This window comes from Copidosoma floridanum, unplaced genomic scaffold, assembly GCF_036245765.1.
Source record: "Copidosoma floridanum isolate Cflo_tuat_1 unplaced genomic scaffold, Cflo_Japanese_pri ptg000008l, whole genome shotgun sequence".
NCBI lineage: Eukaryota > Metazoa > Arthropoda > Insecta > Hymenoptera > Encyrtidae > Copidosoma > Copidosoma floridanum.
This window is the reverse complement of record NW_028321885.1, coordinates 4412657-4428765: the sequence shown is the minus strand read 5'-3', so window position 1 is coordinate 4428765 and position 16109 is coordinate 4412657. Positions and strand designations below refer to the sequence as shown.

The window sequence follows — 16109 nt, the reverse complement described above, 5'->3', positions numbered from 1 at the left end:
ATCTTTTTCTCAAAAAAAGGAACGTTGGTGTAAAGGGAGTTTTAGTGTAGAAGACTCAATATGCTCTGAAACAGTTCCGGTATCCATTCTTAAAAAGTGCTAAAGTTAGAATTAGTGTAGTGAAGCCTAACCAATAATAAAAAAAGAATTATAATAAAGTATAAAAGTTACTGTTATTCATCTCAGAAACCATATAAAAACGTCGTCCTGTTACCAAAGCCTTTTTGACGTTCTGTTGTTGTTCAATCTTTTCACTAACTCAGACTAAAATTCTTCTTATGTTTCTTTAAAAAAATATATAAAATATATTATCGAATTAATAAGATAATTCGTCTTTATAATTCTGCCATGTCATATAACTATTACACTACTCAGTTTAATCGTGTCACACGAAATCGTTTTATTATATTAGTCACATGGTAAAAAAATAATCTTCTAAGAATAAAAGTTTTTCACGGCATATTCCGACTTCAAAGTATTTTAAACACCACACTTTTTCGACGTTACGCGTTGATAAGCTCTTATTCATTAGTAAAAAGCAGTGTTTTTAAACTAGTACATTATAAGTTCAGAAGCCCATAAAAATGCAGTCAAATATTTTAAGGTTAATTTTTTTTATTCTGAATTTACCTTATCCTGAAATCACTACTTCCAGGTATCTTTATTGTATTTATTTGTAAGGTCTATTTAAGTGTACCCTTACACTGGGTTATAAGCATTTATATCGTGCAAGTCGTCGTAGGGAATTAAAAAAAAATTGAAACTACTACAGTAAAAGAAATTTAGTTTCAAGATTCTTAGAACATAATATACGATAGCCGTAGTATAAGTTGATGTTTTATTTATTTACAAAGTTTTTTGAAGAAGTGACTTATAAGGCTAACGGTGTATGAACAAATTTTTAGTGATACATTAGTTATGTACGTAACAAGTGCGGAAAACACAATTTCCTGCACGAGTCGTGATTGACTAGTACGAGTAGCTGGAGTTGACGGAAACGAGTGCCAGTTGAGCACACGAGTGCGTAGCACGAGTGTGATCGCATGGCATGAGTTACCGTCACTGGCTACGAGTGCGAGTCTATCACACAAGTGCGGAAAATCGTCCCACACAAATTGCGTACAAGTTTTTTCGCAATAAGTGTGCGGAAAATAGGTATTTTCAGCACTTATATTAGTGTGGATAATCTATTTTCCACACTAATATCAGTGAAATAAACACCTACTTTCCGCACACTATTGCGAAAAAAAATTTTCATTTAGATTTGAGTAACAAGGCCATAGTAAAATAAGTTATTAAATACAATAGCTTTTTCAATTTAAATAGGACTAAAAAAATTACTATTTATAGTAGCTTTTACAACACCACCAGAAATGTTACATTTAATATTTTTTCTTCTCTTTAGCTCTATGAAGTTTAAATTACGTTTTTTACTGTTTATCATTCTACTCTGCACAGTTACTTAAACAGCTTTAGATGTTATTAATTTTCAAAATACATGATATGTATTACACCCATGAAAAAACGTTATTGTGCTCATATAACTTGAATATCCTAGTATTCTTAAGTAGTATAACCGTAACAGTGGTGTGTCAAAATAATTATGGTGATCTCACTTTAGACTTTCATTACAGCTAATTGCGTTCAGTTCAAGCCTGCCCTTCGTGTAAATGCACTATCACTAACATACCCCCTCTCTCTCTCTCTGGCTGTTTCTCTCTCTCTGTCTCTCTCTCTTTCTACTACCTTCATTCAAGCAAAAAAAAAAAAAATCGAAAAGTGCATGTAGATACTTTATCTTAGCATTCTATGATAGAAGCTGATAAGTGCTTAAGAGAATTGGGACTGACTTTTCCTAAATGCTTGGTATGCAGCAAGTATTAATTTATAGAAGCTTAGTAATCGTAGTATGCTCTCTAACCTCCTACTCTTGTGATTTACAGCTTGAGACGTAATAGCTATTATCGTGCTATCTTACTGTTATATGAAAAGATAGGGTTTGTTTGTATGTTCACATAAATCTCAAAAACTACGAAACCAATCATTCCGAAATTTTGACATAAGTTTAGTTACAACTTATTGTGTGTCATACCATATTAAAATCAACGATAACTTTAAAACAATTGTTTTTATGCTACGTATAAAAACTAACTGCTAAACAGCTCTGAAATAGAGCCTCAACTTTTGACTGCTAAAGGGCGAGTAGTTATGTTTTAATGTTACTTTACACTGACTGAATCACCCTCGTATGCAATTTTATGGAGTTACTTCGATTAGTAAAAGTTCGTACTGGGCTTCAGTAACGTATGACACGCACATATACAGTATATAGTCGATGTTGAGTATTAACACATTATATGAAATTTTATATCTGATGAAATTCTAATCATTCCTGAGCGCACACAGAGTAAAAAACATTTAATGTTACTTTTATATGTATAAGGCAAAGTCACAAAAATCTTTGGCTAACCACAGAAACTACTTAACCATTCTTGCTACAATTTTGCATACTGTATCTTGACATTTCTTAGATGGTTATAATACAGTTTTTTTCTTAAAAAATAGTTAGCAATAAATGATCTCAAAGTTTTGGAAAAATACGCTAGCTTCTTACTTAAGCTAAGTAGGATCTGCTAGGTGGTATTAAAGTAAACTTGGAGATACTTGCTATAGGATTAAAAGTCTGGTAATAATATCCCAAAGCAAATTGATAAATATCACACTCTCTTACTGGCAATTTTTTAAGCATACTGTTGAAAGTCGTGCTACTGGGTATCAATAACAACACATTGGTAACAGCTACTAATAAAACTTTTCTCCACTGGACCTGAGACTTACGTCAAACTCACACAGGCATATTCACAGAGAAGGGATTCTCCTATCTCACTCTACCAACTAATAATAAGTGGATGCTTATCTGGGGTAATCCTAGAGACAAAATATTCTATGGCCAATGGCGTATCTCCTTCTACGACGGTCTCCATATGCGAAGACTCTGAAGGTAAAAGTCAAGCTACCCGCAGCCAGTTCTCTAACTTCAAAAGTAATAATGTGGAATGGCTGGAGGTCTTCTCAGGGCCATTATAAGTATTTATGTTTTCTTCTCAACCATCAATCTTGTTGGTTCTGTTTAGGGACATCTAATGTGGAACTAGCTTGTCCAAAAATAAATTTTTACTACTACTTCTGGCAACGATTCATCAACAAAAAGACTATGCAAAGTCTTGTCTAATCTTTTGACCATAAACATTCAGTTAGAAGCCACTGATCCTCTTTGTGGTCTGCAATAAGTGCTCGTAACAGCTATGGAGAAAAATGAAATTTAGCAAATGGGACAGTCTCCAAGAAGCAAGCATCATGAACTAATCTCGCAACCTTAGATCACAAAAACAACTGAGTCTGTGAAAAACAAGATGGTAGTTTTGACAGCGCCATCTCTGGCGTAATACTAAGAGACGTTAGGAAAAAGCTCTACAACTAGCTCTAACGCTTGAAACATTGTAGCCTTCCTCCTGATTTTTCTGGTGCTACAATAACAGGCCAAAGGAATTCATCATCAGGTATCAAGGCAGTCAAGTTTGCTGGAAGCTTTAAACAAGAAAGAGTTAAGGCCAGTGGTTTTTTTAAGGGCCTTTGGACCTTGAAATACCTTGCCAAAAAATATACTTTAACTTAATAAAACTGATAAATACTGGCCTCTATGGGTCAGAAAAATTTTAAACTATGCCTACAGTGGCAAGAGGAGGAATTTGAAGGAGGACTTTAAATGCTTTGAATGTTTATAACTGTAGGCTTAAGAAACTGACGCAAAACATCCATGGAGATTCAAACAGCAGCATAAAAATTAACAAATATAGAATCTAAGTCATTTAAAATTAGCTTTCGACTATAACCCTTACAGTAATCACTTAAATCTTCAAGATTTTTTAGTAGGTAGAAGAACATGTATTTGTATTTATTGTTGCAATAAAAAATTGAAAGATTACCCTGTTGTTTATTTGGTTACAAAGTTGTAAGACTGTAAAAAAGAACGTTATAGTTATATTCTTTTATCAGTTCCAAATCCTTACAGTTATTACAGATAGTTCTTTCTTTTATTAAAATATGTAAAAAAATGTGAAAAAATAAAAAAATGCAAATCAGTGACCTTTCAGGGCCAACAAGTATTTCATGGCTTTAGGAACGCATGGTACTTCTGAGCATAACTATATTTATCGTTCTTACAGCCTATCATCTGACTTAATTAACTGCATGGATTCCAAAAAAAAATGTTTTTAAAAAGATATTCTTTTGTTCTGAGGAATGTCAGAAATAGATGGAGAATTTTCAACTAAAAAGGTCTTATTTTATGTTTCAACGTACTGCGGTGTTTCACTAAATAAGTCTTAGGCAAAGCCAATATAAGGGGCCACTAGTACCTTTATATTTTGGACAAGTCATCAGTGGCGTCTGAGTCCTATAATAATTTGTATATTTTCTGTATAAGTATGTCTGTAGCACATTATATAATGTGTATTTTCGGTGCCATGGAATACAAGCCAAATGATAGAGAACGACCAAAGATAATAAGAAAAGTGGTATAAGTGTGAAGTATAATCAAGTGAGCGTGAAAGTGAGTAAAAAAAAAAATATGTACAAGCCCATGATGTTAGGGAAACAAATTAAAGGCCAGGTCATCGCGTCGATTTAGGTACACGGCATAGAGAGAGCAGAGCGTACAGATCAGCGTTTAAGAATTACACGGTTAATGACAGATGACATAGGAAAAAACAGCAGAAAGAGAGATAGAGAGAGAGAAAGAGAGATAAAAAGAGAGAAAGGTAAGTGATTAAGATTAATAGAGAAGCTGGCTATGTAAGTAAGCCACTACCGATACTAGGACGAGCTTCAGTTAGGGCAGAAATACCGTACACCATACAAAAACAAATACATTGGCAGGCATACTGACCTTAAATGAACCGTGTATTAATGCTTATATTTATGTAAGTCACAGAAAGAGACAAGTCAAATATTGAGTGTGTGTGTGTGTGTGCGTGTGTGTGTGTGTGTGTGTGTGTGTAAATGAGTTAACATCACGGGTGTGCTGTGGTATTTATAGAAGCTATTGTGCTTATTTGTAATAAGTGCTTTATTATTCTTCTTTTATGTTTTCTTTTAAGAGTGTTTAGAGTTTTTGAGCCAGACACCTGTGGCAGACCTTCTAGCAAAGAGGTAACCAGTATATAGCAACGAGATAAGTGGCGTCCGAGAGAGCTTTGTGACAGGATATTAGGACGGCCGCTTACAGGCTGGATAAACCACGTCACAGGCTCAGCTCCTTTTATTACCTAAATTTGTAGCATCTCTGCGCTCAACCCCTTTCTTTACCTGTATTCGTAGCTTTTCTGTGCTCGTTTTACCTCTGTGCTCATAGCACCTCTGTGCTCAGGTACGCCATCCTAAGAGCGTATTACTCATATGCCGTTTACCTAACTAAATGCTCGTAGTGCCTTACCACAGACCGTTACTAGGTCATTTTAACTATTTTCTTACACTTTTTTACTCCTATCTATCCTCTTCAATTTTCTTACTCTTTACCTCTACTTTTGATCCCTACATTGAAGAAATAGGAGCTCATCTGCTGCCCTACTTGAGAAGACGTTATATAAATTAAGAACCAAGCGTGCCCTCCAGGCAGGAGGAGCAAGTATTGTCATGTAAACACTTGAGATTCCAAAAATCAGCTTTCATAGCCTTACCATGCACTACTATCTACTTTCGCTGTACATATTAGCTAGTTTTTAGAATTTTCTTATTCATTGGACTGTATTAAACAGTACGATGATGTTAAGCAGGCCTTGATGTTGTCTCGAATCTCAGGATAAACTATATCATATTCCTAGCACACTGTGTCTGATTGAATTATATTTTTATCACTTCTAGTCAAATGCTTGGCAAATTTAGTGCCATGACCACAGTTCTGGTAGCCTAATGTATGTAGCCTGATGTCCTGCAGGTAAAGTTATTATGACGCTGTTTAAAGGACTACGTTTTCACATACGATAAGTTACTGCGTTAGTCGTTATGTAGCTGTTGTATTGTACAGACATAAATCTCAAATTATAGACTGTGAGATTTCAATAACTAAGCTACAATGCTGTCGTAAAATATAAAAAGCAATTAAATTAAAAGGTTATTTATTTCCTAAAAGTATTCAAGCTGTGTTCTCTAAACTATTTAACTGTATACCAACAAACAGTCTACTAGATCTCATTGTAAGCCCTAATTCAATGAGGCTTGATAACGTCTATTTATACGTAAGCATTTCATTAGCCTAAGTAAAGTCTTCAAAGAGCTGTTATAGACCATAGACGATGTATAACACTTTGCCTAAAGTCCTCTATTTTTGTTGGTTATACGTACAGGTAATGAAATACCTCATGAGGGAAAATGTCAATATTTTTTTCGTCAAAATAAGTTGAATTTAAAACGTGGATATAAAAATAACGTTAACTCTTACTTGTTGTACACTTAAAAGACCTTTGAAAAAACTTTCGGAATCATGACAAATATGGATTCGTTGTCATCGACAACTATAGAGAAATAAACAGCGATTGGTATTGCAAAAATTTCGAAAATTTTCTATAAATATAGGTCACCCATAATACATTGTTTTGTTAACTCTAAGATCTACAGGAAAGGAGATACTGAGTTAATTAGTGACAGCTGAAAAAGCCATCGAAAATCAAAAATTACTCAAATTTGGAAGAAATAACGTTAAAAAAAATTTTCAGAACCCTTTGAAACCTATTACTAATCCTCTTTAGGAAATTATCACTAAAATAAGGACGTAAAACAAGAAATTAAGTTATTTTGTTTTTTTTTCTAGATCATGTAATATAAGCCTGCTATCTATTACATACATGAAACGACATAAATACAATTATTATATTACACCGTTTGAGAGAGCAATTAGTCCACAAAAGAAAGATGATCATAATAAAACTAATCTTACAAGCACTCTTATGAATATTGCATGATTAAGGATTATTCAGAAAAATGCAACTTGCTTTTACAATTTTTAATTGCTCACAGAAAAAGCTACAATAAAAATAAACCTCAAAAGACGCAACAACAATGATAAACTTAAAGAGACTGGAGCTTTTATATTTGATCTTATAGCTAGAAAAAAAATAAAAATTATTTTTTATGAGCAACGTAAAAAGGTAAGCAGTAAGAGCGATATATAAATGCTAAAAAAGTTGCAAACTTGGAGTTAAATGTAAATGTAATCAAAGAAAACTTGTCTAAAATACTTGATATTACTGAAGAAATCGATAAAATGTAATATGTACTAAATAATCCACAAGTCAAAGTTTTATTTACTCACAATTCATTAATACGGGAAATCGTTATCACAAGCCAACTTATCGTAACTATCCATAACGAAAGTGTGGCATCTGAGGTTGGAATAGAACATAGCAGGCTAATGGTATAGTAATGATACAGTATTCTTAAACGAAACATCGATAATTGGTACATACTAACTGTAATAGATGTATTTCTAAAGTATGAATGGGATGCACCTTAAAGAGAAAAAGTAGTAAATACGATGGAACATGGTAGGCTGATCTTATAGCAATAATATAGTATTATGAAATGAAGCCTAGATTATTGGTACAAGTTAACTGCAATAGACTTATTTTTAGAGTACAAATGAGATGCACCTTCAAGGGAATAACTCGTAAATATGTTATAGCATCGATGCAGTCCACTCTACAATATGGTTAAGTACCAAAAACTTTGCACACTACAGATATAAGATGATCTATGATATAAGATTTTAAGACTACATACAAACTGTAGTATTTACCCTTACTAGACGTACAGCAGTCTTTAGGAATCTTTATGTAAAAGATCTAGTCCCCCTTTGGAAAATGAGACGTGGAACAAGTTTGGTCTTTCTGGACATTAAACGTGGCCTAATATAAAACTAAATTTTATTGCAGCCTGTAACACTCAAAAGCATTGAGTAATCAGAATTAAGCTTACTGAGGTTATGGCTATCACTGAAGTTCAACTTTAATAAGAATCCATAGCTTACGATAGAATAATGAAAAATTGCGCTTTAAAATTAATGATTAAGTGCTTGTAAGTAAAGCTTAAACTGTTTTTGAAAAATGCTACAAGCCAAACTGCTCGTCTGAAATATTTACATTTTACAAGGTATCGAAAACCAATTTATTACTTTTTATTAAGGAGGTTACCAAAATTATTTAATCTCAAGCAGCTGTGATGGGTCAGAGCCCGAAAAAGTTCAATATCAAGACGTATAGACGTATATCTGATAAAAAGTCAGAAAAAAAGTTAGTTATATGACTCATGTACTACAATTAGAATTTAATAAATAACATGATAGTCGTATTAACAAGCCAAACATAATTTTTTAAAAACAGAGAAAGAAACTATTCAGTACCTTATCATGTGATAAACAACATCTGCTACATTACCACTAACGTAAGTGTTCTGTCATTGACAAATAATTATTTGAATTTTTTTTTTCGAAATTATTATCCTTATGATATACAATGCATAAAGTATAGTTCATAACGGTTTTTTCCAACTCATTGTATAAATAATGCTTAGCTATTAAAACTTTGAAACTCAATCTGGCATATAGATTTAAAATGATATTTTGATGCTGATAAATATTTTTGAAGCAGGTATTGCCCCTCCTTAGCTCAGTTTTAATGTACTTGTGCTTCTTCTCTAGCTGTGACAGTCTCATTAATATAAGGTCAACAATATTCTTGAAACGATGCAATGCTTCAAAATTAATTTAACTAGGATATGAACGAAATTGTTACTTCTTTTTTATAGTTTACAAAAGTAAAAAAAGTAATTTACTTTATAGAAAGAAAATTATTTGATATATAAGATATACAATTAATGATGATGTATAAGACACACACAATAACACACACAGATGTGTATCTATATATAGTAGGGCTTCACCCCCTGCACGTTTCACGTGCCAACCCCCAAGAATGTTCAAAACTTTAAATGTAATAACAACATGTGATTTAAATTTAATACCTACAAAATGATGGACTTATTAGATGTATTCATATAAGGATTCATATAAGTATTCAGGGATAAAAATTTTTTTAGAAAAGCTTTATTGTACAAGAAAAATAAACATATCTGTATCACCGTAAAAATTAAAATAATTATGACTCAATAATGATTGTTAACAAAACATAGCAGCGAAATGGTATTTAGCACAAAAGATTAAAGTATAAAATTTGTATAACCATGAAATCAGCGATTTAAAATATACGACGATTCTTGTCATTATAGAATTTTTAGTACAAAATTAAAAGCTGTCCTGTCCTTTAATTTCGTAAGATCAATTTTAGACTAATATTATAAAAATTTTAAGATGAATGTCAAAGTTAAAATAAACATGAAAAGCTTTGTTGTGTAAGAATTTCTATTGTTTTTTAATAAAAGAACTTGTCAATATACAAACTTAATACATCAGTTTTTTTTATGCTTTAACTTGATTAAATTCAAATTTTTAAGATGCATTCTATGTATTTAAAAAACTTAATTCTTTAGGAAAAATAAAAAAGTTTAAAAAATAAGCTCTGACAAACAAATAATGAAATTATTAACGATAAAAATTTTTTGCCATACAATGTTTTCAATGTTTGCTTGGTTCTCCGAATCATGTTGTACAAATATATTCTCAGGACTTTTATATCTTGATACCAATATGTATAGTTGACCATGAGAAAATAAAGGTCTTTTGTAGTAAAATGCTTATTCGTCAGAACTTTGACCTTGCGATAGATTGATTGTCATGGAAAAATCTAGAACTATTGGAAATTGTTTTCTGTGTATAATAAAGGATAAAAATGAATTATAACCAGTATTAATCGTTATTCTTGAAATAAAACATTATCACCAGATTTTTTACTTGTTAGTGTTTCTGCTTCTTAATTATATTTAAATAATTTTGTTATACATTATCTAATGCCATTGCACAATCCATTAAAAATACTCGAGTTTCTTATCAACATAACAATAGCATATACTTTAAAATGAAATATGTGGCGGTAATCCTTTATGTTTATCATTCACAGTTTCTATAGAAAAGCTTATGTTATACTTTCTTATGTTTATGTTTAATTATGTTTATACTTTTATCAGAGCGATCACTACCTTTATATTTTGCGTAATCTATGTTGTAATAAGTATAGTCTTTTTCTTTAGTAAAACTGAAAGTTTTATTATTCGAAGTGTACAAAATTTTGTTATGAGTTGCTAAAATAACTTTGTATAGGCAGCTTTTCATACCCACTCTATGAATATTTTTAAAAACATCATCAATTTTTTATTTCTGTAGAATTTCATAAGACTTTATTCTTCCATTTGCAATGTCCATGAACAATTATAAAAATTTTAAATCTGTATATCATATATTATTTTTTAATTTCATAATTCAATAGTGTTTTCATAGAAATAAATACCTTATAGTTTTACTAATTATAAAACATCAACACTCGTGCTTTATCATCGTAAGTATTTGTCTAAGATCGTATCCTAACATAAATAATTTTTCTTTAAATGGAATATAAGTCTTTTAAAGTTTTATCTACTATTTCCAAAGCTTTTGAGAAATCTTGAAAACTTCGTCCCAAATAATGACATTTTCTTCTTGTAATTTTTTTTCTGAAGCTTTGTATACTAAGAAAAAAGTTTTAATGTTATCGATATCTAATGGTAATTAAAATGTTCTATGACTTGTCATTTCTTTAGATCATAAAATAAAAGCCATTTCTATCCAAACAATGGATATAACCTTTATCTTTTTAAACAAAAAAAAAGTAAATTTTTTGTATAAAAGTGTTTTTTCAGAACCTCTCAGACCATAAGTTAAATATATATTTGTAACACCGTTAAAATTCTATGAAAATTTTTTTTTTTTATTACTGCTTGGGTTAGCAAATAAATCCTTTAAAATTTGTTTCTAATTTAGCAAGAGTTTGATTATTTTTAACATTCTCAGATTTTACTGTTTCATTTGGTTCTGGTAATCTATAATTTTTACATGAATTTCCTACAAATTGAAGGATTTCATGTCAGCGTAAGAAAGCATTATTTTATTCATCGGCTTTTAAATCTATAATAAGAAGTTTTTAAACCGATTCCCAAACAGACTTATCACAACCGTCTTCAGATATTAAAAACCATGCAAAAAGTTTATTTAGTTGATATGGCAGCGTAACACTACAAGGTTCTTTAAATATTTTATACATTAAAGAGTCGTGTTTGAGTTAACTTTAAGCAATAGCCATGTATCTCAACGAAATGTAATGTATGTTACTAACTGTTTTCAATTTTTTAAATAATCTAGCTCCACACATCCAATGTAAAATAAATTAAAAAAAAAATTTCAAAGTCTTTAGGTAAGACTGTATTTAGTTGCTCTATTGTAAAATTACGTCTAACCCATTCTTTTTTAACCCAACTTTTTAATGTCAAATAAGAACTGTTGTATTCTGAAATATTCACATACTTGTTTTTTGCGAATATATCTATTTTATTTAATCTAAACCAAGCCGTTAATGACATTTTAGAGTTTTCTATTGCTTTAAACATATTATTCTCTTGAAAATCTATTTCTTGTTTATTTTTAATAAGTTCCGGTTAATTAAATACAAAATAACTACGTCCCCACATAGGTAACTCTTGTAATCGCTGCTTTCATGGGGCTAAAATAGTGGCTATCTACATACTCTGATATTTTATTAAAGATGTCGACATCGCCTTTTTTATCAATCGCATCTATTTTCGTTATTTTACGTCATGCTTTATTTCCTCCTCCATAAAGATAATCAAAAATATACTGTATACTTTAAATACATTGTAACGTCAGCGCAACGTACCATTCAAGCTTAAGCTTTCGCTTAATAGCTCGGGACTCGCACTGGACGTAGGTGGAAAGCGGGGCTAAAAGGTAGTTATTTTTCTTGTCTGAGTATTTGAAAGGGGGTGAGGACAACCGTTATAATTAAATTGACGCAATTGTCGAGCAATAATACGATGTACTTGTTCGCGGCGTGCCTCGGATTTATCGAGGATACTTGGTATGATGTGTCGTACCGTATCCCGTTCGCGATCTAGAGGTAACCAGTACCGTAACGAGCAAAGTTAGTTATACTCTAGAGGTTGCGTAAGGGGGGAGAATGGTTCAAGTTCGCGACCGGTCTAGGATCCACCAGTACCATCCGGGGTAAATGTGATTGTCCTAGACTTTACGTGAGGAGTAATTTGTCTATTTAAATTCGTAGCGCGATATTCGCCGATATCGAATTTTGAACCGAGAGAAAAAGGAAAAAAACTTTCACTTTAATATTACAATTTGACTTGCTTTTATTTCTGGTCTTAAGGTATACACTGGAGCGAACCAGCGCGGGGTGTCCAAGATCGAAGATTAAAAACCGCACTCGTGAAGAACCGTGAGATAGCAGAGGCGGACTCTAGCTACTTAGTCAACCGTTCGAGGGTGAAAATTAAACTGTCTTTTTCCTGTGCCTTCAGACCTTTTTTATAAGGAGTAGCGGATCTCGGTGACGCGCTGGTTCGATAACAACGCAGGAGAGCTTGCGGGTGGAAAATCTTGCAAAAATCATAATAGCCGAAAATCTCATTGGCTAGAACTGCTCTAGTTCAGCCACTCAGAAATTGGCACTTCCCACATCCAGTTCACTCTCCTCTTTGCGCCAAGAGGAGGGAAGGAGATTCACTTGCTCATGCCCTTCCTTTCCCTTTTTCAACAAAGTTGAAAGAATTTCAATATATTTTAACCTTAACATTACGACAAGATATTGTTAATATTTACTAACGCTAAACATCGGTTGTTCGTTCAGCTAAGTTCATTGCAAAAAGAACGGTGAAAATCGCTTAACAATTCGGTTGATGCTAAGGTGAACAAACAATCGGTGAGTTCTTAATTAATACTACTACTTAAGCGCCAAAACGGTGGCTGTGGCTGTACTAACTTATAATTAGCGGTGGTATTTATAATAATAGTAATAATTATAATAATAATAGATTTAATGATAATAATAGTCTTAATAGCAATAATAGCAATCATAATAATTATAATAAGAATAGCAGTTGTTAGAATACTAGTGCTTTGCCTGTTGTGAGTTAACATAACTTGTTTTACTGATAGTTTGAATGATTATGATGTTACAAAAATAATACGGAATTTTAATATAATTTTGGTAAGCATATTTTCTGCTGCTAGTAGTTGGAGAGGGAGTCGTCTCGTGGTACCCTAGGGAATCAGGACTCTGTTACCCTTATTGGAGGCAGTCATACGGACTCACTCTCCAAGTCAAGAGAAAAGGAAGGGTTATTTTCCATTTTTCCTTTACATTCGGGAATAGTATATTTCTTACCTAGGGTGGAAAGCACAACTTGGGCCCCCAAAGTGCAACTTTCCGCCCGCGGGAACACTTTCCGCCCGCCAATTACTTTCCACCCTAGGGTGGGAACGAACTTTGGGCCCGGCAGCGCCACAATGGTTCTTCCCGCCTGTGGGCGGAAAGTAATTGGCGGGCGGAAAGTGTGCCCTAGGGTGGAAAGCACTCCACTTGAGGGACGAAAAAAGTGTTAGCAATCAACTAGATTACAAATTAGACTATTGCAGTATGTTTATGAAAGTATTAAAGCGATTAAAAAATGGTTGCTCTGTAATTTATGAGTTTGCAAACTGGAATGGTAAAAATCGGATAGTTCTTTGAAGATTACTAATGTTGTGTACCAAATTTGTTATAGTTAATATGTAATGTAGTTGTATGTTATTTGTGTAGTACATACTGGTTGTTTGTGACGATTCTGGCTTGGAATAGTATCTTTGCTTATTTCTATGTGTTAATTCTAAGCTATCCTAAAGTTTAACTTTATGTTTATCTAACATTATATCTGCATTTAATATTTCAGTTTAACGTTCCCAGTTAAACTTTTGTATCTACGGTTGTAGAAAAATATCATATTTTGCATTTCCAGTCAGCGTGGGCCAGCGTGCATGTATGTGAGTCATGCATGGTCGTAGCTAAGGAGCTATGAGTATTCTTCTTTGCAGATGCACATTGGCCCCTGCGTTTAGTGTTATAAAAATTGGCACGGAAAGTTTTGAAGAAAAGGGGAAAAAAAATTAATGTGGATACACCGATGTTACAACATGCACAATACTTAAGATTAACGTTGCAATTATATTTTGTTAATAAAAATGGATTTTATTGTACGACCATTGAATTATCAACTAAAACTTTTTAATTGTTATTTTTCATTTTATACATGTGCTTATCACATCTATTGTCACTTCTTTTGTAATTTGGGTATCTATTTTTTGTGAAAAAAAGTATGACTATTGAACTTTTTCGAAAAATTTTTTGTACAAATTTTTTGATGACTGATAAGACATGGACTATTTTTACTATGAGGTTCATAAAGCATGTGTTTAATAACTAATCTTTGTATTCGTAAGTCAAGTAAAATTTCTGATGAAATATTTTTTTTGTCCATGTCTGTAGTAGTAAATAATTTGTTTTTTAGATGCGGTTCTACAATAATATAAAAATAAGGTAATTCTTTTTTTCAAATTTAATAGTAAACGTAAGCAATGAATTTTCCGAAAATATTGTGTTAAGGATTTTTCAAATTTGCTTCATTTATTTTCATGTAAGGTAAAATGTTACGGTGATAAAAAAATCAGGTTGTCCCAACTTTCTCATTATTGCTATTGCACTTAGATAATGTTTCTGCACATACCTAGTACTACCGATGTATGATGAAGGTAAAATAAACATAATTCTAACTTTATTGTTTTAAAAAATTCTTAAGTTTTTTTGAGGCTCTATGCATTCCATGATCTGTTAAACCTAAATGACATTTAATTCCAATAATTTTTTGGTTATTTTAAGAGAAGCTCATCATTTTGCTTTTTATTATAATGTATGTATGCAAAAAATTTGTTGCGTTAATTTTTCAGGGTAGGGTATGGGACTAAAAATATTACTATTTGGTCAATAAAAAGTTCGGTATAAGTATTATTGAAGCAACGCAAGATCTTCTGCTCTTGTTAAAAATTTTCGTCTACTGTTTGTACTCCACCCTTTATTTTCGACTGGAAATAATAAAGGAAATACCATTAGATCGACATGCTGTATTTAGCATACAGCATCTTTGATGCAACTTAAAAAAATGTTAATAAATTGAATGATAATATTCATATAAATTTTTCTGTAGAAATGTTGAGCAATATTCGTAAAGGTGCCACCTCATAAACTTAAGGTTGCCACCTAATGAACTTAATTTTAGAATAGGTTCAATCGTAGCGTTAATTCGAAATTTTTGTAAATCAGACGGCTTGTGTGACGGTTTACGATTGCGAATTATTGAATTATTGAAGTATAAGGTAGAAGGCAAAATAGTTATGTAAGAGAAAATTGGTAATAAAGTTTTTGTTCTAAAAATTACATTAAACATTTAAAAACTTTATTATTACTTTTTATTTTATACAGAAAACAATTCCCAATAGTTGCAGCATTTGCAATGACTATAAACAAGTCTAAACGTCAAAGTTTTGAAAATGTGAGATCATTCTGGGAAAAAACTTTATTTTCTCAGGGTTAATTTTATGTAGCTTTATCGAGATGCAAGAATAAAAATAAAATTTTATTTGAATCCATACAGAAAACATTTTAGATACTAAAAATATAGTTTAAAAAAAAATTTTTGATTATAAGTTACAATGTATGAAACAATAACTACAGGATTTAAATATTTTTATAAGTATGGACAAATTCAATTACCTAATAATACATCTCATAAGTGCCTATTGTGTTTATCCATCGTACTAATCTCAACATTAAATTAAAACAGAATAGGAATAGATCTAAGTCTTCGTGATTTCATAGGGCATAATAAGTTGACTTATAAAATAAGTTATTTTAATGTGAAAGTTTCACGGTTCGTTTTAATAATAAAATGAATGCAGTATTAATTTTTGTATGTATTAGTTTACTTAACTCATATACAAAAAACATAAT

At 31.7% G+C, this 16109-nt stretch overlaps 1 protein-coding gene across 1 annotated transcript in view; it reads right to left on the bottom strand.

The window, feature by feature from the left end:
* LOC106639004 (sphingomyelin phosphodiesterase) overlaps positions 1 to 16109 on the bottom strand; it is a 657347-nt gene that overhangs the window by 448565 nt on the left and 192673 nt on the right. The window lies entirely within an intron of this gene.